Raw genomic sequence first — 26,831 nt, 5'->3', positions numbered from 1 at the left:
ATCTAGCCCAATGTTCTTCTGTATGTCATTCCTCCAGCTGCTTGCAGAAGAAGGCAGAAGGCAACTGGAGTCAGGAACAGAAGGACAAAAGTCTTCAAAGAACTCAAGGCGAGGATCATACTTTGTTTTTTTTATTTTTCTTCATTCCTTCATCCTGCTATGCGAATACATACTACATGAAGGAAAATATGTATATGTATATATTGTTTCAGAAACTCTCAAATTGTTTAAGGACAATAGAATTCATCAGAAATATCATTGTGGCAAACATTCCATGTGCTAGAATCCTATTCAGATTCAGATATATTTGTCAGATGAACATGGAAGCATACAGTGAAAGCATTATTTGCATTAATGAACAACACACCAAAAGATATGCTGGGGATATGATCATCAGAACAGCACAGAACATAACCATGAACAAACCAACAACAGCAAAACAAGTTCCTTTTCTTTCGCTTGCCCACCCACATAAACAGTTGTCCAACTCCAGAATAAGCCTCTGGGATTCCAGTCTCCAGTTTCCAGGCTTCAGACCTCGGGCTTTGACTTCCAGACTTACAATTGACCTTAGAGCAATGATCTTTGGTATCGACCCTGGACCAGCCACTAATCCTATAATCAGCAACAGGGTTGTTTCCAGAATTTATAGTTGGCTGCTAATTTGTGTTCTCAAGTGATTAAATGGCTCCCCATGCAGATATATTGATTTCTGTAGTATGAACTTCCTTTTTTCTGATGCTTGCTGCTACCTTGGAGAGCAGTAAAATTGAATCCTTGTGTTCAACAAATGTGATGTAATTAGACTTGCTGTGCAGCCAATCACGTGTAATGAAACAGTGGCACAGTAGTTCATTTATTGTGCTAAAATCCAGAAACATAGACAACGGAGTTGGAAACACAGATTCAAATCTCAGCATGGCAACTGTGGAATTTACAACCGACCAAGTGAACGTAGATTGAGAAGCTAGTGTCAGTATGGTGCCAATGAAGCTATTGAATGCTCATAAAAACTGAGAAACACAAGAAATGCAGATGCTGGAAATGGAGCAGCAAGCAATCTGCTGGAGGAAGTCAAGCGGCATTTCTGGGGGAAAGGAATTGCTGACATTCCAAGTCAAAGTCCTGCATCACTCCTATTGCAGGGCTTTGATTGAAAACCATGGCAATTCCTCTCCCCAACACCACCCAGCCACATAGTGGCTGCTTGACCTGCTAAGTTCCTCTAGCAGATTGTTCACTGGTCACAAAAAAAAATTATTACAGTCATTAAGGGAAAGCAATATTCCTTCCTCACCCAATCTGGCCCATGTGCATATGACTTCAGAGCCACAGCAATATGGCTGACTTTCTGCTGACCTCTTTCAACATCCACCAGCCCACTTGGTTTTGGGAGTAATTAAGAACCCACATGAAATGTTGTTTCCGCCAGCAAGGTGCACAGCATGAGAACTATCATTTTTTTTTAATTAAAGAACCTAAAGATACAATGCAGTTTTTAATTAACTTTTGAACTTCTTGAAGAGTTCTAATTAAAGATCTGAATGCATATGAATAAGCTGGAAATATAAATATAATAAACTTATTTTTCATTTAAAGTCTTTTATAATTACGAACGATCATGTTTTAACATACGTTCGTAAAAGATTTTAAGACAAATAATTATGACTTTGTACACTATGCAAAAAAGTGCAAACATTCCATGGTATATTATAAATAAGCAAGTTCATTGGATTACATTTAGGATTTTCCTGATATGATGTCACATAAATCGATTTAGCTTGTTTTATGGTCAATTGATTAGCAACTAAAACTGTTCACTGAACACGGAAGGTCTGTTTTAAAGGAATTTGTGGATAACTAGGGTTAAATATAATACCTGTTAAAGGATGAGTGAATTTCCAACAGCCACCCAAACCCAAGTAGGAGATAGACACCAAGTCATTTTGCCTGTAAAATCAGAATGCAAATCATGTTCGAGCCATTGAGAAGATAGAGATGAGGAATTATTCTCTCATTTGCTTCAGTAAACATGTTTAGAATGACTTGGATCTTGGTCTTCAAAGACTTGCACACACCAGCATCAGATGCAGCTTGACTATTAAGGTTGGGTTGACCTAGGTTCTTCAATATCCTCATGGTTCTGCAGATCAAGAGTTTTGTTGGAGGCGAGATGTAGCATTGAAATATGGACTACTGATAAAAGTGTTGGACAACAATGCAGTTTTCTTAATGGACAAGAGGGAGTTTTCAATAACAGAATGATATTGATTCATTGAGAAGTGGGATGAATACAGATGGTGAGGTCACCCAAAGGGCCTAATCCATGCTTTGGCTCTTTACGGCTTTGACTAAAGTTTCTTAGTTCTTGGAGCTCCAGTTCTCCTTGCCATCAGACTACTTCAACAGTCAAAATATTGATTTTTGGTCTTGCTTCCTCTGGCTGAGACAGTTCCAATAAAATCTAAGGCTTTGATGTGGTTTTCTTGAGGAAGACATTGGTGGGAATAGGGAATCTTCTGTAGTCATAAACTACTCAATGATGTCATTGATCAGTACTCCCAACATTAGTGTTGTAAAGTTCTTGAACCAGTGTTTTCAAGGATGAAATGCCTCTGAATGGTATCTCAAAGTGCTTTGTGTCATACCTTGTCAGAAGCTTTCATGAAATATTTTTCATGCTCACTGTTCTTTTTGCCTTGACCCTGCCTTTGGGAAGATGTGCTCTGTGCACCCACTTGCTCTAAACCTTGCTTGGTAGCTTTTGCCTTAATGAAAATTCCCCTTTTTAAGAAGGGGATTGAAATGTGACTTTATCCACTAATTTGGACAAGATTGCTCTTACCATTTCAAGTTACCGATATGCTGAAACATTCCTGTAATGTTGTCAACTGTCTTCCAGAACAGCAGTGAAATTATGGTACAAGTGTATGAACTAATTAGCTAGGCTATGGCTGGAGTACTGTGTGCAATTCTAATCTCTGTACCACAGGGAGCATGTGATTAAATACAGAGGATGGGATACAGAGGAGATTTACTAGGAAATGCATGAGATGGAGGATTTCAGTTATGAGGAGAGGCTGAATAGACTGGCTTTCCTTTTCTTGGAGCAGAGAAATCAGAGAAGGGATCTGACAAATGTAGATGAGATTATAAGAGGCATAGTACAGAGAACAAAAAACTTTTCCCTAAAGCAGAGGTGCTTATCACCAGAATGCACAGATTTTAGGTGAGGATCTGAGTTTACAGACCAAATCCTGATATGTGATTAGTTTAGAAGGATCTCAGCAGGAAATTTATCTGTTATATATTGTGGCATCACATTCCAGATTCCAATTACAAAGCTGCAAAGAGCCACAGAATGGAAAAAAATAACTGAGAAAAGCAAAGTAATAACAGCATCCAGAATTGCTGACAGCATTGATTGAAAATTGGTTTGCTATTGTCACTTGTATCAAAATACAGTGAATTCTTCTGTTTATTTTTCATGCCATCCAGACAGACCACTCCAAACATAAGTAAAGGTGCAAGTATCCAGCAGCATCCCACCCCACCACCCCCCCCAACCCTTGCTAAGCAAAGAATTCTACCTAGCTTCTTCCTATGGATATCAGTTTCAAGATCAAGATGCTTGCCAAGACTTCCCTCTTGGGGGCAACTATCATTCCTCCATCCGTTCCATTAGGTTACCTGTACTAGAAATCTGATGCTTTAAGAATGCACTGAGTACATCTCAATGCAGGGGTTTTGGTGGAATTTTTCTCTTTATAATATTCACTTCTTAATCCCAGTAGCACACATTTCCAAAACCTAAATAGGTTGTCACCATTGTAATTTTCCATTAACACACAATAACGATGCATCAATGTCCATATTATGTCCATATTAGTCCGTCTTAAAATTTTCTTCCTGCAAACAGTTCTTGCCATTTCCTTGATGCAAGTTTGAATCAGTGTCTCTGTCACTGTCAGCTGGCAATATCACTCACAAAGCTGAAGATAGTTCATCTCTATCACAGGCGTGCTCGTATTGCTTTCGAAGCAGTGCACGACTTTACTCAGTTTTTCTGAAAACGAGTCTTTTAAACCAGTAATTGATTGTTTATTGCTGTCCTTTTATGCCTAAGGATTAGTAATCTCACATTTTAGTTCTAGAAAATTCTATCCATCAGTGACATGATTTCATAATATTATAATATACATGAAAGGTTAAACATTTACAAAAGTGAGGAAGAGTACAGTTATCCTGTTCAGGATTCTGTCTATACCTTTAATTCTAGTCTCCCAAAAAATAATGTCAGAACTTAGAGGGATTGGTTATGTTTCTCCCAGGGAAGTAAAAACCCATTGGTGTTCTGAAGTGAATACCCATCACAATGCAAGATGATCCGGGGAACCAAAATCAGTGTCAGGTCAAAGCTCCAACAACAACTGTACAAAACCTACCAATCACAAAGCAGAATGAAACAGGTTCATTTCAGTATCTGAAGTTTTGGTTTCAGTATTGACTTGACTAGGTCACTTGTGGCTTCAGTTCACATCAGTTTAAGTTATTTTCAACATGGACAGTAGAGGTGCAGAGAATTTCTGACAGCTGATCTTGGAATTTTCTCCAGAAAATGCACCAATGTAGACTTTCTAAAAATGTTGTCATAAAATAAATTTCATGGCATTTTATTAGTCATTTAGAAAAAGTGGTTCTGATACTGTGTTCTGCCAAAAACACATGAAGATAATCCAGGACTATCAAATAGCTTACTGCAAGTAAAGAAGATACGACATTTCTACATGCGCTGTAGAATTATTTTCTTTTATTTTGATGGGCCCCTTGAAGACAGAACTGCTCCAGTTGCTTCATGCATTTTTAGTAAAATACATCTGCTTCCAGACTTCAACAGGTTTCAGTTTTGTCACGTACATTTTGGCTAGCTATGAAAGGCAATCATCAGTCTCTGATCTATCCTTTTCAGAGGAATACAATGGGATTGGTGGGATTGATAATAATTACAGCTTAATACAGAAGGGAATCTGGCTGGTACCAAACACTCATTTTGAAAAAGCTGCAGCATTTGCATTCTTCACTGACCACAAATTTCTCTTTCTCTATATGCTGAATTTCTCTGATCTTTCACTAATTACTAAAATAAAATATGTGGTGTTAGAGTGACAGATTTTTTTTAAAGAATCAGTAAAAATCACACAATGCTCTTCAATGGACGATGATCCCTATTCAGGAGGATACTTTATTTGCGAGGATTCAAAGAACGGGAAGATATTTCCATGGCTGAGGTTGTCTTAGTGCACATTATGCACATCAGGAGTCATCTTACAGCATTCCATCGTCATGGAAACAACTGGCAGAAGTGAATGGAAAGCCCATTCTCAAGCCTGGAGTTAAGCAGATAAAGACAATTGCCTAGCACCTAGTAAAACAGAGGAAATACTGGAGCAAAAAGGGATAGGGAAAAAGGATGCTTATGAAAATTAAGTCCAGGTTTTTGTTATGGAGATCCAAACGAATATTGCTCCTCTGATCCTCAAGGTATTACAAAATAAATCATTAGGTCTACCCATTCAGCCCATCACACTGCTCCTCCCACCACACCTAGATCCCTAAAGGCACCATTTTTCTCGATAAACATTTAAACAACTTACTTTCTGCTCAAGACTGTCTGCCTGCTTCTGTGTTTAGACTTGAATCAGAGCATTTTGAAAATGTGCTAGAAATTTTATAGTGTAAGTCACTAGTTTTTCCTCACATCGTAAAGGGCCCATTCCAATTGCACACATAGACACAGATCTCATGAATTCCCTCCTCCTTTTTCTAAGCTGCCCAAGGAGTGAAGATTGGAAATATTGTCAAATATCGCATCTTGCAAGGAGACCATAAGACATTAATAATTGTAGAGTTATGAATGCAGTCAGGAGAAGGTAACAGAATAGATTGCAAGCTGCTTTCAAAGTGAAAAGTTAAGAGTGGAGAGCAAAGTGTAGAGGAAAGGTGAGATGCAGTTTTCCACATTGGAGTTCACAATTTATATTAATGATTTAGATTCCAGAAAAAAGTCTTTGTTTGCAGATGATACCACATGATCAATACTGAGAAGGAACATAGAACAAACAGTACAGCACAGGAAAAGGCCAGTCAGCTCAAGATGACACTAATTTAAACTCCATCTTCCTGCACATAATCCACATAATCCACATTCTACATCAAAATGCCTCTTAAATGTCGCTATGGTGTTGCATTTGACCTCACAAAGTGCTGTACACCATATTTTCCCAGATTAAACTCCATCTACCATTTTTGCACTCATATTTCCAGCAGGCTATTATTTGCTATATCCTTTGATTACCTTCCTCACAGTCCACAACTCTGCCAATTTTCTTGCTGGCTGAAAATTAGCCCCACCAACATAACAGCAAAAGCCCCAATGCTGATTCAAGCAGAATAGCAATGGTCACAGACCTAGAGCAAGAATAATACCCTCTACCTCTACCCTCTCTCCTACAGCTAAGCAAGTTTTGAATTCAATGTACCAAGTTTCCATGGATACTATATTTCTTTATCTCCTACATCAGCCAACCTCAATAAATTATGAGAAACTATTAATAACCTTTGAATAAACAGGTAATTGGGAAATGGCATTTTATACAGTGAAAGGTAGTAGAAGCTAGTAGAAACAATAGGAAGTTCATTAGTTTTGAGACTAGGCTAAGGGGAGGAATGAGGTGGAACATACAGGAAATACAACAGATCGAAGTTGTTTCAGGGGTCAGTATATAGAAAATCACTGGAATCATTCATTCCAGAAGAAAGCAAGTTGTGTTAAATCCACATCACATCTTATTTAGACTAGTCAGCAAGCAACAGCAAGTATATGAGCAACACGCACAACACACTGGAGGAACTCAGCAGGTCGGACAGCATCCATGGAAACAGTCAACGTTTCAGGCCGAGACCCTTCGTCAGGACTGAAGAGGGAGGGGGCAGGGGCCTTTTAAAGAAGGTGACGGGTGGGTGGGAAGGAGAAGGCTGGTAGGTGCCAGGTGAAAAACCAGTATGAGGAAAGATCAAGGGGTGGGGAGGGAAAGCAGGGAGGGGATGGGCAGGAGAGGTGAAGAAGGAATGTAAGGGGAAAGCACTATGGGTAGTAGAAGGAGGCAGAACCATAAGGGAGGTGATAGGCAGCTGGAGGAGGAGGCAGAGTGAAACTGGGATAGAGGAAGGGAGGGGGAGGGAATTACCGAAAGTTGGGGAATTCAATGTTCATGCCAAGGGGCTGGAGACTACACAGACGGTATATGAGGTGTTGCTTCTTCAACCTGAGTTTGGCGTCATCATGGCAGTAGAGGAGGCCATGTATGGACATATCTGAATGGGAATGTGAAGCAGACCTGACATGGATGGCAACCAGGAGATCCTGTCTGTTGTGGCGGATGGAGCGGAGGTGCTCGACAAAGTGATCCCCCAATCTGCGTCGGGTCTCGCCGATGTAGAGGCTTAGGGATAAGTGTCAGGTGGGAGATCCATGGGGTGGGATGTGTGGACCAGGGAGTCGCAGAGGGAACGATCCCTGCATAAAGTGGAGAGGGGTAGAGAGGGAAAGATGTGCTTAGTGCTGGGGTCCTGTTGAAGGTGATGGAAGTTGTGGAGGATAATATGCTGGATCCGGAGGTTGGTGGGGTGGTAGGTGAGGACAAGGGGAACTCTGTCCTCATGGGGTGAGGGCCAAAGTACGGGAAATGGAGGAGATGCGGTGAAGACATCATTGATGATGACAGTAGAGAAACCACGATCCTTAAAGGGGACATTTGAGATGTACTGGAATGGAAAGCCTCATCCTGGGAGCAGATGCGGCAGAGTCGGAGGAACTAGGAATAGGGAATAGCATTTTTGTATGTGTCAGGGTGGGAAGAGTTATAGTCGAGGTAGTTATGCAAATCAGTGGGTTTATAGAAGATGTCAGTGGACAGTCTGTCTCCAGAGATGGAGACCGAGAGATAGAGAAAGGGGAGAGAAGTGTCCAAGATGGACCATCTGGGTAGTCTCTAGCCCCTTGGCGTGAATATTGAATTCTCCAACTTCCACTAATTCCTTCTCCCTCCCTTCCCCCATCCCATTTTCACTCTGCATCCTCGTCCAGCTGCTTATCACCTCCCTCATGATTGCGCTTCTTTCTACTACCCATAGTGCTTTCCCCATACATTTGTTCTTCACCTTTCCTGCCTATCCCCCTCCTGCTTTCCCTCCCCCACCCCTTGATCTTTCCCCTTACTGGTTTTGCACCTGGCGCCTACCAGTCTTCTCCTTCCCACCCTCCCCCACCTTCTTTTATAGGATCCCTGCCCCCTCCCTCTTCAGTCCTGATGAAGGGTCTTGGCCCAAAACATTAACTGTTCGTTTCCACGGATGGTGCCTGACCTGCTGAGTTTCTCCTGCCTCTTGTACGTGTTGCTTTGACCCCAGCATCTGCAAAGTAGTTTGTATTTAACAAGTACATGAGTCTTCAATAGTCCTTGTCATCATTCAACAGAGGCAAAATCTACTGAATTAATCCAGGAAGCAAAAATTTCTCAAGGTAAGTATAAAACAAGACTCTTATAATCCTTCTACAGTTCTGAAAATCATCTCAGCTTTGGTCGTTAATGCTGTTTCCAGCTCTAGTACATCTTCTTATAGACACATGTTCAAACAACTTCCTCTTGCATTGCAAGTTCTTCCTGTCACATAACAAATTACTCTAATACATAAAATTGTTAAGTTTATTAACCATATTACCCATTACCAAACTACTTTTAAGTATTAGCTGCACATATCACAACAAAACTATATAGAATGCATAATATCACAGTTCTTAACTGATTACAAAGCTCTTGTTGTTTTCCACAACATATTACAGGTATATAATAAGAAAAGGTGGGAAAATGTATCCTACTCCTAGGGGAAAAAAACTGAGGGATTACTGAATAGAGGTCATTGAAATTCTGAAATTGTTGATCAACTGAGAAGTATTGATCGGTACATTTAAGAGGACACTGGACAACTGTATAAGGAAAAAGTGTATATTTAATGATGGATTAAATCATCAGAGGGATAAAGGAAACCTGAGGGATTATGCTGATAGTTTTAGATAAGGAAAGACTGCAATTATCCTGGCATGAAATGATTAAGACAATCAGGCTACTTTGTGTGGTATTTCCTAAGTAATCCCACATAATCTCAGAAAGCCTCAGGCAAAGGAATAGCCTCCAAACTGATGGCATGAATACCAGTTCCTCCTTCTGGCTTAAAAAAAAGTTCCTCCTTCTCTATTCTGTTCCCCACTTTGGCCTCTTATCTCTTCTCATCTGCCTACCATTACCATGGTGCCCTTCCTCCCTGCCTTTCTCCTTTGGTCCACTCTCCTCCTCCAGTCCTTTACCTTTCCCACCCACCTAGCTTCACCTATCACCTCCTAACTATCCTTCTTGCCCTCCCACCAACATTTATACTGGCATCTTCCCCCTTCCTTTCCAGTCCTAAAGAAAGGTCTCAGCCTGAGAAGTCGACTATTCATTCATTTCCATGGATGCTGTCTGACCTGCTGAGTACCTCTAGCATTTTGTGTATATTGACAGAGAAATGAAATGTCATATAAACTGTCTTCTATTTTCTATGGTACTCATTCAAAAAAAAACAATTATGGGAATGCTTTGCTCACAGTCTAACAAAAGAAGCTTCCTCTTTATTTCCAGAACTAGTGACAGAGTGAAGCGGGCAAGGTGGTATGTCAGGGCATGTTTTGCTGGTCGGAGGCATTTCACTGTGGGAACCACTGTATAAATTAGCAACAGCGCATAGATCAGCATATATCACTTCATAATTTAGTAGAAGTGTGAATTGATAGCCGCTCCATGAGGGTCAATGGAAAATAAGGAACCTAAACTAGTGAACAGAGATGTAAAGACTAAGAAAGTATTTCTAACCACAGAGAGAAAGACCAAATTAATATCTAAACAAGACAAAAATAAATAAAATATTGGCTTTAAAATATTTAGAGACTAACTCAAAAAACTCATTGAAAATCTGGAATAGGTCACTTTAAAGATTTCTGACATTTCACTGCTTAAAGGCATTCTTGAAAATGGTCTCAATCAGGGCTCAAGAGAATGATCTGTATTTTATTAACATTTAGTATAGAGACATTTATGTTATTAATTACCAGGCTTAATCCTCCATGGTGTAGTAATTGGCCTTAATTTATACCTGATTTTATTGTCTCTTTATTGGTGAGTAAATTCACATGTTGAGTAGATCGGTAGTAAATTGATCAAGAGGAACATTATCCTATAGAGAAACATCCCCCTCTCCTCACATTTCCACACTCTAGTTTTCATACCCAAAGATTTCAGGTAAATGAAATTATTCAGCTGGTTATACACAAAGTTCTACAATGAATTGCATTTGCAATAGGCAAATTTAACAAGGGCTCAAACCTATTCAGTCAACAGAACTGAAAGTGACTCCATTTTAAAGGGACTATAGGTTCCAAAGTATAATTGAAATGCAGAGGTTAAACTGGCATAAGGGGAAAGAAATCAGCAAATTAAAGTTAAAAAAAGAATTACTCAGTGAAAGAGTTTGATGTATCAGCTAAATCTGACTGTTTTCAAGGACGGATATCTTTACTATATTTTAATAATGGAGGAGAAATGACTCCCACTAAATTCTGCAAGATCACAGTGCCACTAATCAATGTGTGTAGTGCAGCCTCAAGCTTGACTGTATCAGATGTAAAATCTTCAATACTGAGTCTTCCCAAACCAAAAGCTCTAGATGAACCAGGAAATTTTCAATTTGCCTTGGGCTAAACCTTGGGCTAAATCAAGAATGGTGATCCAAGAACCCTACAAGAATTCCGGCTATGAACGACAGGAGACCATTGTGAGAGCGCAAAGGTAATCTCAGTGAAACTAGAGACAGAATTGGATGTATGACAGTTGTGGGAGAGTTTGTATGCCATTACTTCTTATAGGGTGAAACCAAACAGCATAAATGACAGTAACTCTTCACTCCCCAATGAGCACAATACTTTTCATGAATGCTTCGAAAGGGAGAATAATATGAAACCTGGGTGGATCCCTACAGCTTCTGGAAATCCTGTGATCTCTATCTTGGAGATTGATATCCAGAAATCCTTCAGGAGGGTGACTCCATGGAGGGTGTCAGGCCTGTTGGTGTGCCTGCTGGGTACTGAATACCTGAGCCAACCAGTTGGCTGCTTCACTCAAGGACATCTTCAACTTTCTGCAGTCTGAGGTACCCAGCTGCTCAAAAGGGCAGCAATTATTCTGGTGCTCAAGAAGAGCAGGTGAGCTTCAGTGACTATTGCCCTGTAGCCCTTACAGCTAGTGTTATCAAGTGCTTCAAGAGGCTGGTTATGGCTAGAATAAATTCATGCCTCAGCACGAATTCCTGTCACTGGAGATTGCCAATGCAGCAATAGCTTCCAGAGTGGATGTAATTTCACTGGCTCTCCACTAGGGATTGTAGTAGCAAGACAAAGCAAAACATATGCCAGGCTGCTGTTTACCAATTTCAGCTCAATGTTCAACACCATCATCCTCTCAGTACTAACAACCAAGCTTCAAAACCTGGGCCTCTGTACCTCCCTCTGCAACTGGGTCCTCAGCTTCCTTATTGGGGGAGCACAGTGAGTTCAAACAGGAAATAACATCTCCTCCTCACTTGCTACTAACACAGATGCTTCTCAAGAATGTGTGCTTGGCCCACTGCATTATTCTCTCTGCACTATGGACACGTGGTTAAGTAGAGCTCAAAACCCATCTATAAATATACTGATATCACCACTGTTATTGATAAGATCTCAGATGCTGTTGAGGAGGCTTACAAGAGAGATGAATTGGCTGCTTGGTTAGTGATGTACAATCTCATACCCAACATACGTAAGGCTATGAACTGTACATTGACTTCAGGAAGGAGAAGTTGGGAGAACACTCTAGTCCTCATTGAAGGGTCAGTGGTGAAAAGGGTGAACAGCTTCAGGTTCCTTTGCATCAACATCTCAGGGAATCTATTCTGAGTCTAACACATCATTGCAGCCACAAAGAAGGCATGCCAACAGTTCTACAGCGTTAGAAGTCTGAGGAGATTTGGTATATCACAAAGACTCTTACAAATTTCTGTCAATGTACGGTGGAGAACATTCTAATTGGTTTCACCAAAGCCTACTTCCTTAACCTTAGGGTCTATATGTGTGGTTGGACCAGAACAAGACATTGGCAAAATTGAAACTGGAATTGTTTCCACTGATTGGAACATATGGTCCTATATAGACATGTGGTAGCTTCATCTCAGATAAACATCTCATTCTTAGATATTATTGACACTGATGTCACCATTTGACAGTCTGCCGACAACAATGGTGTCATCAGTGAACTTTGATGGTGGTCGAGCTCTGCTTAACCACATAATCATAAGTGCAGAGAGAGTAGAGCAGTGGGCCAAACACACATCCTTGATGTATATCTGTAGTACGTGGAAGAAGATGTACTTGCATGTCTACTCTGACTGTGGTCTCCCATTAAGAAAGTCTGGGATCCAGTTCTAGGGTCCTAGAGACCCAGGATTTGAAGTTTTGTTATGAGGAGGTGATGGTATTGAACACTAAGCTGTAATAGGAAAGCAGGAGCCAGACATTTATTTTTCCTTCAATCAATCGGGGTTGACTTGATTGTAATGAGAGATGAGGGTCAAGGTCACGATGTTACAGACAGTTTTAGAGTAATGTACTTCAATTGCTCATGGGTCCTCAACCAGTGCTTTAAACTCCAGTTCTGAGCTGCCGTATCTGTAGATCTCTGCTTTCACACAATCTAACAGAGGGTATATTAGTAATGCCACACAATATAACAGAGGCTATCCTCCATATGAAATAAGTCTGTGACTCCACAAAGTCAATCTATGAAAACTGCAGCAGAAGTTTGGATGCAAATCAATGACCTAAAAAGGCTTACAAGTGCAAAAGTACCGAACAATAACAAACACAAATTAATTTTCAGATGGCAGGGGAAAAAATAGCTTTCTCAGCCTGAGGAATTTAATGTCTATCTACCAAAGCATCAGGAATCTCAATATTAGAAGCTGTGTCCAAGCTGTGCAAGTTAACAATGATTGATATATATTTGATAAATATGTTTTGTTTAATCTCATACACAAATCAATGATATCTTGAAGTCACAATGGTATTCTGTAAATGAATTAATCAATATCTCCCACCCACTTTAATCGCAAGTTTCACCAAGCATGCAATTTTATATTAAAGTGTCTCCATAGATGATTCTTTCAAATTTATTGGTAATTTAATCAAAAGTGTCATCTGCATTTCTGGAGGCAGTATTTTTGTTGAGAATTATTAGATGTGCAACTGGGAAAACACAACTCATCCTAAACTATAGATTTTGGGCCTACACGTGAGTGTCAAGACCATTTGATATTTGCAAGTATATCCAATTCCGATGGATTGTTGGATCAGAATCAGAATTAGATTTATTAACACTGACTTACAGTATGATGTGAAATTAGTTGCTTCATATCAGTGCAAAGAGGTAAAAGTCTATGTTACAAAAAGATGTAAGCAATACAAAGGAAAAGGAATAATGAGGTTGTGTTCTTGGCTCATGGACAGTTCACAAAAATCTGACAACAAAGGGAAGGTAGCTGATCCTAAAATGTTGAGTATGGGTCTTCAGTCTCCTTTACCTCCTCCTTGATGGCAGTATTGAGGAAAAAGCATGTAGCAGAAAGTCAGAGATCGTAGTAATGATGTCATCTTCTTGAGCCACCACCTCTTGAAGAGGTCCTCCATAGTGGGGAGGGTTGTGCCCATGATGTAGCTGGCCAAATCTGCAACCTTCTTCAGCCACTAATACTGTGTATTGGAACCTCCCTACCAGGGTGTGGTGCAACATGGTAGGATGCTCTCCATGGTACATCTACAGAAATTTGCAAGAATCTCTGGTGACATATCAAATATCTTCAAATTCCTAACAAAGTAGAGATGTTGGCATGCCTTCTTCATGAATGCAATGATGTGTTGGGCCTAGTATAGATCCTCTAAGATGTTGGCACCCAAGGACTTAAAGCTACTCACCCTTCCCACTCCTAACCTCTCAATGGGAACCGATGTGTGTTTCCCAACTTCCTCTTCCTGAAGCCCACAGTCTATTTTTGAATCTTGCTGATATTTTATGTAAGACTACTGTTGCAACACTATTCAACCAAATGAACTATGCCCTTGATACCTCCTCATCTATATAGATGGCATGCAAAACAAAGTTTTCCACAGTAAATTAGTATAATGCACAATAATAAACCAATTACCAATTAAAGCACAATAAATCAATCAAGTGCTTGGCAGTATATCCTGCACCTGCTTGCATGGGCATGGTTCTACCAATACTCAGAAATCTCAATACCAACCAGGTTCTTGTATCCCAGTTGGTACACACTCCATCTACCATCTTAAACTTTTGTAATCTCCACCTCCAGTAAGGTGGCATTAAGCTGCTGCAAGTAAAAGAAATAATGGTGTTATGAGAAAAAAAAATTCTAAAAGGGATTGATTGAGCTATGGATTGGAATACTGTACCTTCACTTCTGGGATCTCTGTTCAAATAAGGTTCTATGCAGTGTATGAATGGAGTAATTTTAAATACACAATTTGCAACTGATAACCTACATCCTTAATTCACACAATTCTCTCACCTGGCAGCTGGAAGCTTGATGTCGTTTGAAACGCTTAACTCTTAAGAGGCTGGAAAATATAAGTAGCTGTGGAGGAAAATGTCATCTGTTGCTCAAAGCTTACAGTTAAAACATTGTGTTGGGGTAGTTCAAAGGGAGTTCTACTCTACATCAGATCAATATATGAGAGTGCCAAGTGAACATAATGCCGGCTTTGGGCAGGCAATGAACTTTTAATTCTGACTTTTAAAAAAATTAAATAACTGACAAGTTAGTGTCAGTTTGTTTTTTTTGTTTCTTCAGCAAAAAGTTCACTCTAGTCCGTACACCCACTCATGTGAAAAGTGACATTTTTCTCCAGCCACTAAACGTGACATGCAGTTATTAAAGATAATTAATTTATAGGATATGATTTAATAATAAAATGCCATTTTAAAGAAGTAAGTATGTGCAGCTGTTCTTCATGCACATGCAAACCTGTTGAGTTTTTCAGTATCAACACGAGGAAATCTGATGATGTTGGAAATCCGAGGAACACACACAAACTGCTGGAAGAACTCAGCAGGCCAGGCAACGTCTATGAAAATGAGTAAACAGTCAACTTTTTGGGCTGAGACCTTCAGCCCAAACATCGACTGTTTATTTTTTTTACCAAAGATGCTGCCTGGCCTGTTGAATTCCTCCAGCAGTTTGTGTGTGTTGCCTAAATTTTTCAGTAGTAAAGCCTGTGTGCAAAATTTACATTACTCAAAGACCTTGAATGTGACAGACATCGGCACAGTAGCGTCATGGTTAGCACAAAAATTTACAGTATCAGCAACCAAGGTTCAAATCTCCCCGCTGTCTGTAAGAAGCTTGCATGTTCTTCCTGTGACCACATGGGTTTCCTTGGGTGCCACAGTTTCCTCTGACAGTTCCAAGATGTACTGGTTGGTAGGTTGATTGTTCATTGTAAATTGTCCCGTGATTAAGCTAGGGTTAAGTAAGGGGTTGCTGGTCAGCATGGTTCAAAGGGCCGGAAAGACCTATCTCAATCAATAAACAAATAAACAAACAAACAAGCAAATAAATAAATAAAGTGAGAAGTATTTACTGCATGCTTATGTAAACTGTTAATAAATTTATTAGCTTTAGGTACAAACTGGAAAAAAGCGGAGCATCTGCAGAACTGACGTGCTGAAATCTACACACACTACCCATGGGAATGCAACTTTAACATGGCGAGTTAGCATCTGTTTTACATTATGCAGAGCTGTCATGCACCAAACCAAAAGGAGGGAAAAGATAGCTGGCAGTGATTATGAAGCAGTAATCTGCTTTGGGACTTCTAGAGGACATAAATTACAAGATCAAGCTCATGGATTTATATTTGTTCGAACATCAAGACCTTGTGTTTCTGGACCATCATAGTTTGCCATGTTTAGTGTTATTTAGATATCTGTCAAAATAACATGTGTTGTACCTGATGGTGATTAAACAATATAGTTGTCCTCAGAGATGGGTGTGACAATAGCAAGCATTTTGTGCTGCAATCTCGCAGAATGATAATGCTATATAAAGTTTATGCCAGTGTGTCATTGCTGTAGTTTCATGCCATTTGCAAAACAAATGGCTGTAATTCACCCAGTCTGCTCCAAATACATTTCTCTAACCCACAAACTGTATCACCAAGAATGAAAAGGCAGACAATGCATTAGAACAACAACACTCACTGTCACACACTCCTGATTTGGCAACATACCTTTATCTCTTTCTCATCTCTGCACTAAGGTTCATCACCAATTTCTGAAGGGCAATTTCAAATACCTGCCACAAAATGGGAATTTTACTTCATTAAATCAAACTCCATCTTACCCAATAAGCATCACTGTTTATTCTCCAAAAGCACAACTATCAACCAGAAATCCCAAACTTCCCTTAAATTTCAAGTATAGAACGCTGGGTTTTATAATGGAAAACAAAGAAACTTCATCCTAAAAACAGAAACAAGAGAAAATCTGCAGACGCTGGAAATCCAAGCAACACACACAAAATGCTGGGGGAACTCAGCAGGTCAGACAGCATATATGGAAAAAAGTACAGTCGACATTTAGAGCCAAAACAGTCCTGCCAAAGTTCATGTCAACTTCACATCCAGAGGAAAGAATATATTAGTCCTGGTCTACACCAATGTTAATGGAGCCTACACCTCAGATACTCAGACCACATTTCCATTTTGCTATTCCATGTACACAGACCACTAGTTAAATAAGTCAAACCAGTCTACAGGGAGAATAGGACCTGATCAGAAGGTGCCACCTTAGTACTGCAGAACCGTTTCAAAAGCATGGACTGGAGCGGCTACCAACAATCATCATATCAACATTGATGAATATGGGGAATTGGGGGACTAACTAGATAGGAAAGTTATCTAAGGAAGTTACCATGATTAAACACTACACTGCCAGGGCAAAATCAGAAGCCGTGGCTAATTGCAGACGCCCATACACTATTTAGGGGTCAGGATGCTGCCTTCCGAATGGGGGTTAAAATGACTGTAATGTCAGCAAGAGCTGTGCTTTTCCATGTCTCCAGCGCTCACAGAAAATTCACAAGCATCTTTGTCACACTAAGGACATGTGGCAAGGTATACAAACCATAACAGATTATAAGTCCATCCTGCATGTCAACAACAGCGAAGACTTCCTCACTGTTAGGCTTAATGTCTTCAATGCACAGTTTGATACAATGAATGATATGACATCAAGGAAAACCCCCTTTCCACCTGAGGAAAGGGCACCCAGTCTGGTTACAGCAGAGGTGAGGGTAAACCCACACAAAGCTGTGGGGACAGACAGCATATCTGGTCAGGTGCTGAGAAATTTTGTGGCCCAGGTAACAGGCATCTTTAATATCTCTTTGCAACAGGCCACTGGCGCTGCAGGCTTCATGGCAGCCATCACCATTCTGGTGCCCAAGACAGTAATTGTAACCGGGCTAAATGACCCCAAAAGTCGTGAAGTGATTTGAGCAGCTCGTAACGGATTGCATAAATCCCACCTCCCAGCTACTAAACTGGACCCTTTCCTGTTTGCCTGCTGCCCATTTCCTAGCCTCGGCCTTCCATTCCATCCTGTTCCACCCAGAAAACAATGCCTCATATGCTAGGATGTTGTTCATTGCCTTCAGCTCAGCATTTAATACAACCATCCATCAAAAGCTGTTGAGTAAATTGTCCTTGTTTGGATTCAACAGCCCTCTCTGTAGCTGGATCATGGACTTCTTGACAGAAACCAATTTGGCAGCAACATCACAAGCTCCATTGCACTGAGCACTGGTGCCATCAGGGCTGTGTGCTCAGCCCACTGTTGTCCACACTGTTGACTCATGACTGTACTGCCAGATCCAACTCAAACTGGATTGTTGAGGTCAGTGAACTGGGCGGTAATCATTTTAGCTGGAACAGCTTTCTATAGGAGCACTATCAAGGCCAAAGGGTTGGCCTCATCAGCAACAATGAGTTGGCATACAGAGAGGAGGTGGAGAGGTGGGTTGAATGGTGTGAGAACAAAAATTTGAGTCTCAGCATGGACAAAACAAATGATTGTGGACTTCAGAAAGGTGCAGGTCGACCCCTCTCCATTGCACAACAATGACTTTGTTGTGCAGAGAATGAAGAGCACAAAGTTCCTTGGTGTACACTTAACAGACAATCAAATCTTGAACAGATTTAATATAATGAATACCCTGCCACCACTAAGGCCTTGTCACTAGGAGAACGAGATGTTTACTGTTTACCGTTTACCTGTGTTGTGCACTTCACGTGCATTCTTAATTATTAATGAAAAAGGCACATAGCGTCTACACTTTCTGAGGAGATTGAGACATGCCAGGCTCCCTTCCCCCATTCTTTCTACCAGTGCACCATCGAGAGTGTCCTGTCTGGTTGCACCATTGTGTGGTACAGAGGCTGCAAAGCATTGAACTGCAAGACCCTACAGAGGATAGTAAAAACTGCTGACAGGATTGTTGGGTCCTCTTCACCCCTATTTGTGACCTTTTCTGGGAGTGTTGTATACAAAGGGCCTAAAGCATTTCTATCACCCATCCCACAATCTCTGACACACTACTGACAGGAAGAAGGTACAGGAGCATCAGGACTAGGACTGTCAGAAAGGGCAACAGCTTCTCTCAAGCTGTATCTAATGAATACCCTGCCACCACTAAGGCCTTGTCACTAGGAGAGCGAGATGTTTACTGTTTACAGTACTATTTATCGTTCACCTGAGCTGTGCGCTTCACATGCATTTTGAATTATACTTTATTAACATTTGTGGTAATATTTGGTTTTATGTGATATGTGTGATATATGTGCTATGTGTTTGTTCCCCATAGTCAGGACAAATATTGTTGCATTTTGATCTATGTATGCACAGTCAATTGACAGTAAACATGAACTTGAAACCTTAAATACGATGAAGGCGAGCTAAGACAGACAGACAGACAGACATACTTTATTGACCCTGAGGGAAATTGGGTTTCATTACAGCCGCACCAACCAAGAATAGTGAAGAAATATAGCAATATAAAACCATAAATAATTAAATAATAATAAGTTAATCGTGTCAAGTGGAAATAAGTCCAGTACCAGCCTATTGGCTCAGGGTGTCCAACATTCCGAGGGAGGAGTTGTAAAGTTTGATGGCCACAGGTAGGAATGACTTCCTATGACGCTCAGTGTTGCATCTCGGTGGAATGAGTCTCTGGCTGAATGTACTCCTGTGCCTAACCAGTACATTATGGAGTGGATGGGTCATTGTCCAAGATGGCATGCAACTTGGACAGCATCCTCTTTTCAGAGACCACTGTCAGAGAGTCCAGTTCCACCCCCACAACATCACTGGCCTTATGAATGGGTTTGTTGATTCTGTTGGTGTCTGCTACCCTCAGCCTGCTGCCCCAGCACACAACAGCAAGCATGATAGCACTGGCCACCACAGGCTCACAGAACATCCTCAGCATCATTCGGCAGATGTTAAAGGACGTTAAAGATATTAAAGATGAAAACACTTCTGTTTCTTCCCTTCCATATTGCCCTCTGTTTTTATTTAATTATCTAATTTATCTTTTGAATGTCCCTAGTGTATCTGCTTCTACCAATACGACAGTGTGTTCCATGCAGTCTTGGTAAAAAACTATCTGTCATTCCCCCTCCCCCATCCTATCCTCCAATCACCTTAAAGTTATGCCCTCTAATACTGACATGTGTCTGCCTGGAAAAAAGGTGCTGACACAGCTTTAAGGCGTTTGGAAGTAGGTACAGAGGAGATGTCAGAGGTAAGTTTTTTACTCAGAGAGTGGTGAGTGCATGGAATGGGCTGCAGGCAATGGTGGAGTTAGATACAATAGGGTCTTTTAAGAGACTCTTGGATAGGTACATAGAGCTTAGAAAAATAGAGGGCTATGGGTAACCCTAGGTCATTTCTAAAGTAAGTACATGTTTGGCACAACATTGTGGACTGAAGGGTCTGTATTATGCTGTCAGTTTTCTATGTTTCTAAGTCACATCTCATCCTCCTTCTTTCCAATGAAAAAATCCCTCACTCACTCAACCTTTTATCATAAATCATGCTCTCTAATCCAGGCAGTATCCTGGTAAATCTGCATCCTGTCTAAAGCTTCCTCGTTATTCCTATAATAATGTGACTAAAACTGAACACAATATTCCAAGGGTGATCTAACCGGAGTTTTATAGAACTCCAACATTACCTCATGGCTCTCTAATTCAGTTGCCCAACAAATGAGGTCCAACACACTATATGCCCTTTTAAACAACTTGTGCAGTAAGCTTGAGTATCTGTGGATATGTACCAGAAGTTCTCCCTGTTCCTGTGCACTGCTAAGAATCCTGCCATTAAGAATCCTTCTGGGAAGATGGCAGAGGCCTCTTCCAAAGGTACACTTTTTTTAATGTGTTTTTAATAATCATAAGACTATAGTGGACTCCAAGAACTCTGGTCTACCACATGAGTGATCTTCCCGTTTTTGAAGGAGCCAGTCAGGGTATCAAAGGAGCTGATAGACAGTTCAGAGAAGCTGACCTGGGTGCAGACCATGCTGCCTGCCTGCTGATCGAAGGCATCAGAGCTGGTGAGCAAAAGCAGCATGCCGCATAGCTATGAATGACTGTTTTGGACGCTTCTCTCGTGATTGCAAAACCTTGTTGGGCATTGATAATGTAAGATGCTGCAGGCCTGTTTCCCTTGCTTGGTGGTGAGACAGGCAACAAGGCAGCAGTGTGGCCTCAGTTGTAGGGAGGACCAGGCCTCAGGCTGCAGGTTTGCCTGTTGCTGCAGTCCAGGTGAGGAGTTGCTGGAGGAGGTGCAGCTTGGTTGGAGGTTGCCTACTCCTGTCAGTGCTGCCGTCTGGAGCTCACCCAGTGGAATAATAGGCTAGATTGCTGGGAGCTGTACCATTAATCTGCATGTCGCTCAGGGTCATGTGTTTTCTGGCATAATGAGGTGTGTTTTTTCTCCCTCTTTTTGAACAGATGTTATGCACCTTGGCCCCTGGGGAAGGCTGTTTCATTTGACTTTATCCATGTATGGTTTGAATGATAACTAAACTTGATTTTATTTGACTTAATTAACCCTGTACTTTGCCTTCAATTTCATCCTTCCAAAATGTATCACCTCACATTTCTCCAGACTGAACTCCATCTGCCACTTCTCAACCCAGCTCTGCATCCAATCAATTGTAATCTAAAACTACCTTCTACACTACCCACAACACCACCAACCTTCATGCCACTACAAACTTACTAACCCATTCTTCCACTTCATCATCTAAGTAATTTATAAAAATTATGAAGAATAACAATGGCCCCCAACCTCCAGGCAGAATATGCTCCATCTGCTACCACCCTCTGGTTTCTGCCAGCCATGTTCCCCTGAATCCCATGCCTCCTGCCTTCCTGAATGAGCCTACCATGTAGAACTTTGTCAAACGCCTTCCTTCAATCAAAATACACCACATCCACTGCTCTAACTTCATCAATTTGTTTTATCATTTCCTCAAAGAAGTAAATCAGGCTTGTGATCTATGGCCTGTCCTTTATGCTGAGTATCCATAATCTCCTCCTGCTTCTCTAGATGCTCGCAAATCCTGTTTCTAAGAAACCCTCTCCAATAGTTTGCTCACCACTGATATAATGCTCACTGGTCCATAATTCCCAGAATTATCCCTATTACATTTTTGAACAAAAGAATGAAATTTACCACCCTTCAATCTTTTGGTTCTTCTTTTGTGGCAAGGCAGATGCAAAGATCATCACCGAGGGTACTGCTGTGCATGAGTTTTATAAAAATCATGAACATCAGTAGCCTCAGAACAGATATATAATACAGACTGGAGGCCCAGAGGCAGCCTGTATGGGATTGGAGAACTGTTTGTGTGAATGGGTGGGAATGGGTTTGTTTTGGTGGTGTTGTTTTGTTCTGTTGTTGTTGCTGTTTCTGCTTCTGTAGTTCTGTGTTGTAGGTATGCTGGGCTTGCTATGTTGGTACCAGAATAGATAGCAACCCTTGCAGGCGGTCCCCACACATCATTGCAAGTGTTGCTTGTTAACACAAATGACACATTTGACTCTGTTTCAATGTAAATAAAGCTGAATATGAATCTGATTCTGACTTATTCTGTTCCCATTAAATATCTTCCACAACAGTATTCTAATCCAATCCATTTAACACCTGCTCTGTAGCTGGATTCCATATAAAGGCTCAGCTTTCTAGAGCAGCATTGCACCAGCACAGTTAGGGGAGTAACTTTTATCAGTGGATTCATCCTTGCTCAGATCATTCATTCCTCTGAGCCTGCCCCTGCGTTAATTGAGAAAGGCTGATCAGGAAATTGCCTTAGCTTCATATTCTGCACCCAACGAAAATCAAATTAATGACACAGATGAGGTTGGTGTATTCGACAACCAATCCTTGATCAGAAAATCAAAGATTATGCTCGAAAGCAGAAGAAATAACCCAAAGCAAACCCCACTGAGAGGAATGCATCAACAGGGTTGAAGAGCCATTGATAGAAGTGAAGAATGCACTGCCTTAGAAATTCATTACAAGAGTGTAGTGGGAATTGTAAAATACCAGAATGTCGGATACATCCTCAGAGGAAAATGTTGAGGGGCGGTGGGAAATGAGGTGTATCAGCTCTTTCAGAGAATCAACTCAGCCATGCATAACAGCAAGTCTTCTCTTCGTGGCTGTACTATTCTCTAAATACCGTGTTAACAGCATTAATAAATATTAATCAGATCATTCCTGCAGGATAAAGTGACTGACATTTCACTGAAACCAGGAAAGAAAATAACCCTGATGGTTGGGGGTTGTAGTGGGGTGAACCCAGAATTGCTTTCAACACGGTCCTACATTATAGACTAATCTAACTATAAATATTTAATTATTTTAGAAAACGTGAAAGGTATAAATCCCTACAAAGCAGAATTACAGACAGTAATCATGACCATTACTCTGCATGATTGCTTAAGATGTAAATGGCTTTTCCAGCCTCATCTCAGCTTCTCAGAATAATTACCAGTGAATCAGTGAAACATGCAATGCCACAAATGGCATGAAAGGAGAAGAAATAGAAAATGGGATAACACGGCTGCATTTAGAATCTAATTAGCATTTTGCAGATTGGCCTTGATAGCAACCTGTTTCTGCGCATTCCCTTGATGAGAGTGTTCATTTAGGAATTTGCATTAGTAGGAAGCGACGGCATGTGAGGCGGGTGGAGGTGCTTCCAGTGATGTGCACTGATGGAGAGTGAGGGGATGGGGCAAGGATCATGCCCCTAGTCCACTTGTGCATCAGTTTGCTCCATGAAGTTGTCATGGCATCTCCGGACTCTTTTTTAATTTAGTGCTTCAATGATCAAATTCCAGCAGGCTGCCACAGGGCTGTCAATGAGAACAACTCAGGACACAATGCAGGCTGAAAATAGTCAGTCTTTCTTAGTCTCCCAGAGACTTTTGCAACTACTCAAATCCATAATAATTCTAATTCTTTCTATTGTGCAGAGAAAATGATAGAATATAGGGCTGAAGCTATCAGCTGACCTATTTGCCAATTAAGTGAAGTATTCCTAGTCTATTTTGACTTAACCAAGCTTCTTCACGAAACTCGAACAGTCTCCTCCCATCATGGAATACTGCACTCTTGGGTTCCAGTTGTCCTAGGTTCTAACTCGTTCCTTTCTGTCCCCCATAATGCACATTAACATCTCCTTATGATGCCCTTCCACATTTTGGAATGGAGCAAAAAGGTTTTTATTGCAGATAGGAAAGGTAAACCTGAACGTGTTTCCATAGACCAGCGCATCAAGGCCTAGATAGTTCTACCACCATACCGCTGACATCACAACATGACTACATGCATGTCAGCACACCCCTAGATAAGCCAAAAGCACCTGCTAATGTTCCAACCAAAGCATATAGGACACAAGTCTGTACGAGCTCCAGACAGACTCACAATGCCGGTCCTGGTGAATTCTGAGTTGCCTGTGTAGGGTAATGCAGTGGGTGACAGGTGACACATATGACATAGAAACAGTTCTACATAATTCACAAACCTCTCATTGAGTTTTTGTGTTCACTTTAAGAAACAGTGTCTGACATGATGACATCAGTGTAAGGCAACTACTTTTAGTTGTTCATAACAGAAGTAAAAGGCTGCAGCTTTTGTTAAGCTCATAAAACAACACTCGCTTATTTTATTCACAAAATCCTACAATTCTATCATTAACAAAAAAACAGGTGATTAGGAACTTCAATGAGCTGCAGGTGTCCCACTAGGCCACAAGATCCCTTCACTTGGAAATCTATCATAATTGTTTCGTCAACACTAGGTCTAAATAATGACCTCCTTTTTCAATGGCATTCGTACTGCAGCAGTTCAAGAAGTTTGCTTACCATCTCCTTATCATGGGCAATCCCTACTAATGATACACATATCTGAGAAATTAATTAATAAAAAAAAGTTCAGTTTAACAGTGTCTTATATCAGACACCTGTATCCTTTTAAAGTTAGATGCCTGATTTTCTGATCAGCTGCACCCAGTAAATTGTTGATCTGAAATCAACCAAATTACTAAATTTTTCACTTGTTTATCTTTACCCCCCAAAGGGTCTCCTGAAGTACCAATTAGTTTACCAGCTGCAGATTTAAATAAAGAACTAATTAAGATCAGCACTGAATCATAAATTTGACAATATTAAACAGCATGCAGGTTTGCTGGGGACTGCAAATGCATTTTAAGAAATAAAATGATATGCTGCTTCAGATTTACTTTCAGCTCTTTACAGTATTAAGGTTTGATGCTTTGACGATAAGATCATAAGGTACGGGAGCAGAATTAGGCCATTTGACCCAGCAAGTCTGCTTGGCTATTCCACCAGCACTGATTTATTAAACCACTCAACCTATTCTCCTGTCTCCTCCCTGTAACCTTTAGACAACTAATCAAGAACCTATCAACCTCCATTTTAACTATACCCAACAACTTTGCCTCCACAGCCATCTGTGGCAATATATTCCAGAGATTCACCACCCTTGGGAAGGTTTTGCCAAGTATTTTAGCCTCTGTTAGAGATTTCTCAGGTGTTACAAAATTATGTTAACAGCAGGCAAATGAGAACCAGTCTTAAAAATAAAATATTTGCTATTTAATTTCCAGTGATACTTTAAGGCCATTAAAACCAATAATCTCATGTGGGACATTCATGTTCTGTACCATTATATCCATGCAGGGGAAAAGTAAAAATGAATCCCTATGTTAATTGCCCCTCACGGTAACCCTCATGATGAGATCACGAAAGGAATTAAATGGCTATCTCCTGTATTAACATATTGTTAATGGAATATCCCTGCCATTGACACAGTTCAGGATATGTCTGTATTGTCACTTAATATTCTGGCTGTATGTACGGGCAGGGAGCCATCTTGAACAATAAGGAACAGTAGGATATTTTGGGTGCCTCATGTTTTGTGCTCAGAGCCATGAAAGAGGCCGCATGGGTCAATAGAATGATAAAGAAGGTTTACGGCATAATTGCCTTTATTTGTAAAGGCACTGAGTTCAAGAGTCAGGAAGTTATGTTGCAGCTTTATAAAACTTCAGTTAGGTCACACCGGGAATATTGCATTCACTTCTGGTTACCTGATTTTAGGAAGGATGTTGAGGTTTTGGAGAAGGTGCAGCAGCGGCTTAACAGGATACTGCCTGGATTAGAGGGCATCCACTATTAGGAGAGTTTGGACATTCTAGGAGTACTTTTTGGAGAGGCAGAGAAAAAACCTGATAGAAATCCATTTATTAACCAACATAAACTGTATTCATAATAAAAATATTTACAAGTACTCTAGACCATCCACTTAGTGTTAAACCACTTTGTTTCAAACCATAACATTATTGCACTCATGTGGTACTTGGGATGGTACTCAAGTAAAGGGAGGGGAGGCATGGATAGAGGAGACTGCCAGTATCTTTCTTGCAGATTTGAAATGTCAAACACTAATGGTGAGAGAGGGTAAATACAAAGGGGATGTGGGGGTAATTTTTTTTAAACATAGAATGTTGTGGGTGCCTGGAATGAACTTGCCAGGGTGGTGGAGGCAGGTGAGATAGAGATATTTAAGAGGCTATTAGACAGGCATATGAATGTGCAGAAAATGAATGGATATAGACCATGTGCAGGCTAAAGGAATTAGTTGCCATTTGCTCAATTAGTTTGCCACAGCATCATGGGCTGGGGGCCCTTTCCTGTGCTGCATTATCCTGTGTTAAATTCTGTTAGCCAACACACATTGGATTAGCCACTGGTATTTCAGTATTCACAGGGTTTTTTTATCAGTTGGGGTGTACTCCAATTGTAAATGTATAATTCTGCAACCGATACACTCAAGATGTCAAAGTTAGCTAGATAATTATATTTAATTGTTGTTTTTAAATTTTGTCTTTATGTTCAACAAGTGCAAAATATCAATGTGCCCTTGAATGTGGGGAGAGGAGAAATAGTTTCTCCAGAAGGTCTGCTTGAG

Source organism: Hypanus sabinus, chromosome 10, assembly GCF_030144855.1.
Source record: "Hypanus sabinus isolate sHypSab1 chromosome 10, sHypSab1.hap1, whole genome shotgun sequence".
Taxonomy (NCBI): Eukaryota; Metazoa; Chordata; class Chondrichthyes; order Myliobatiformes; family Dasyatidae; genus Hypanus; species Hypanus sabinus.
This window is presented reverse-complemented; position numbering follows the sequence as displayed.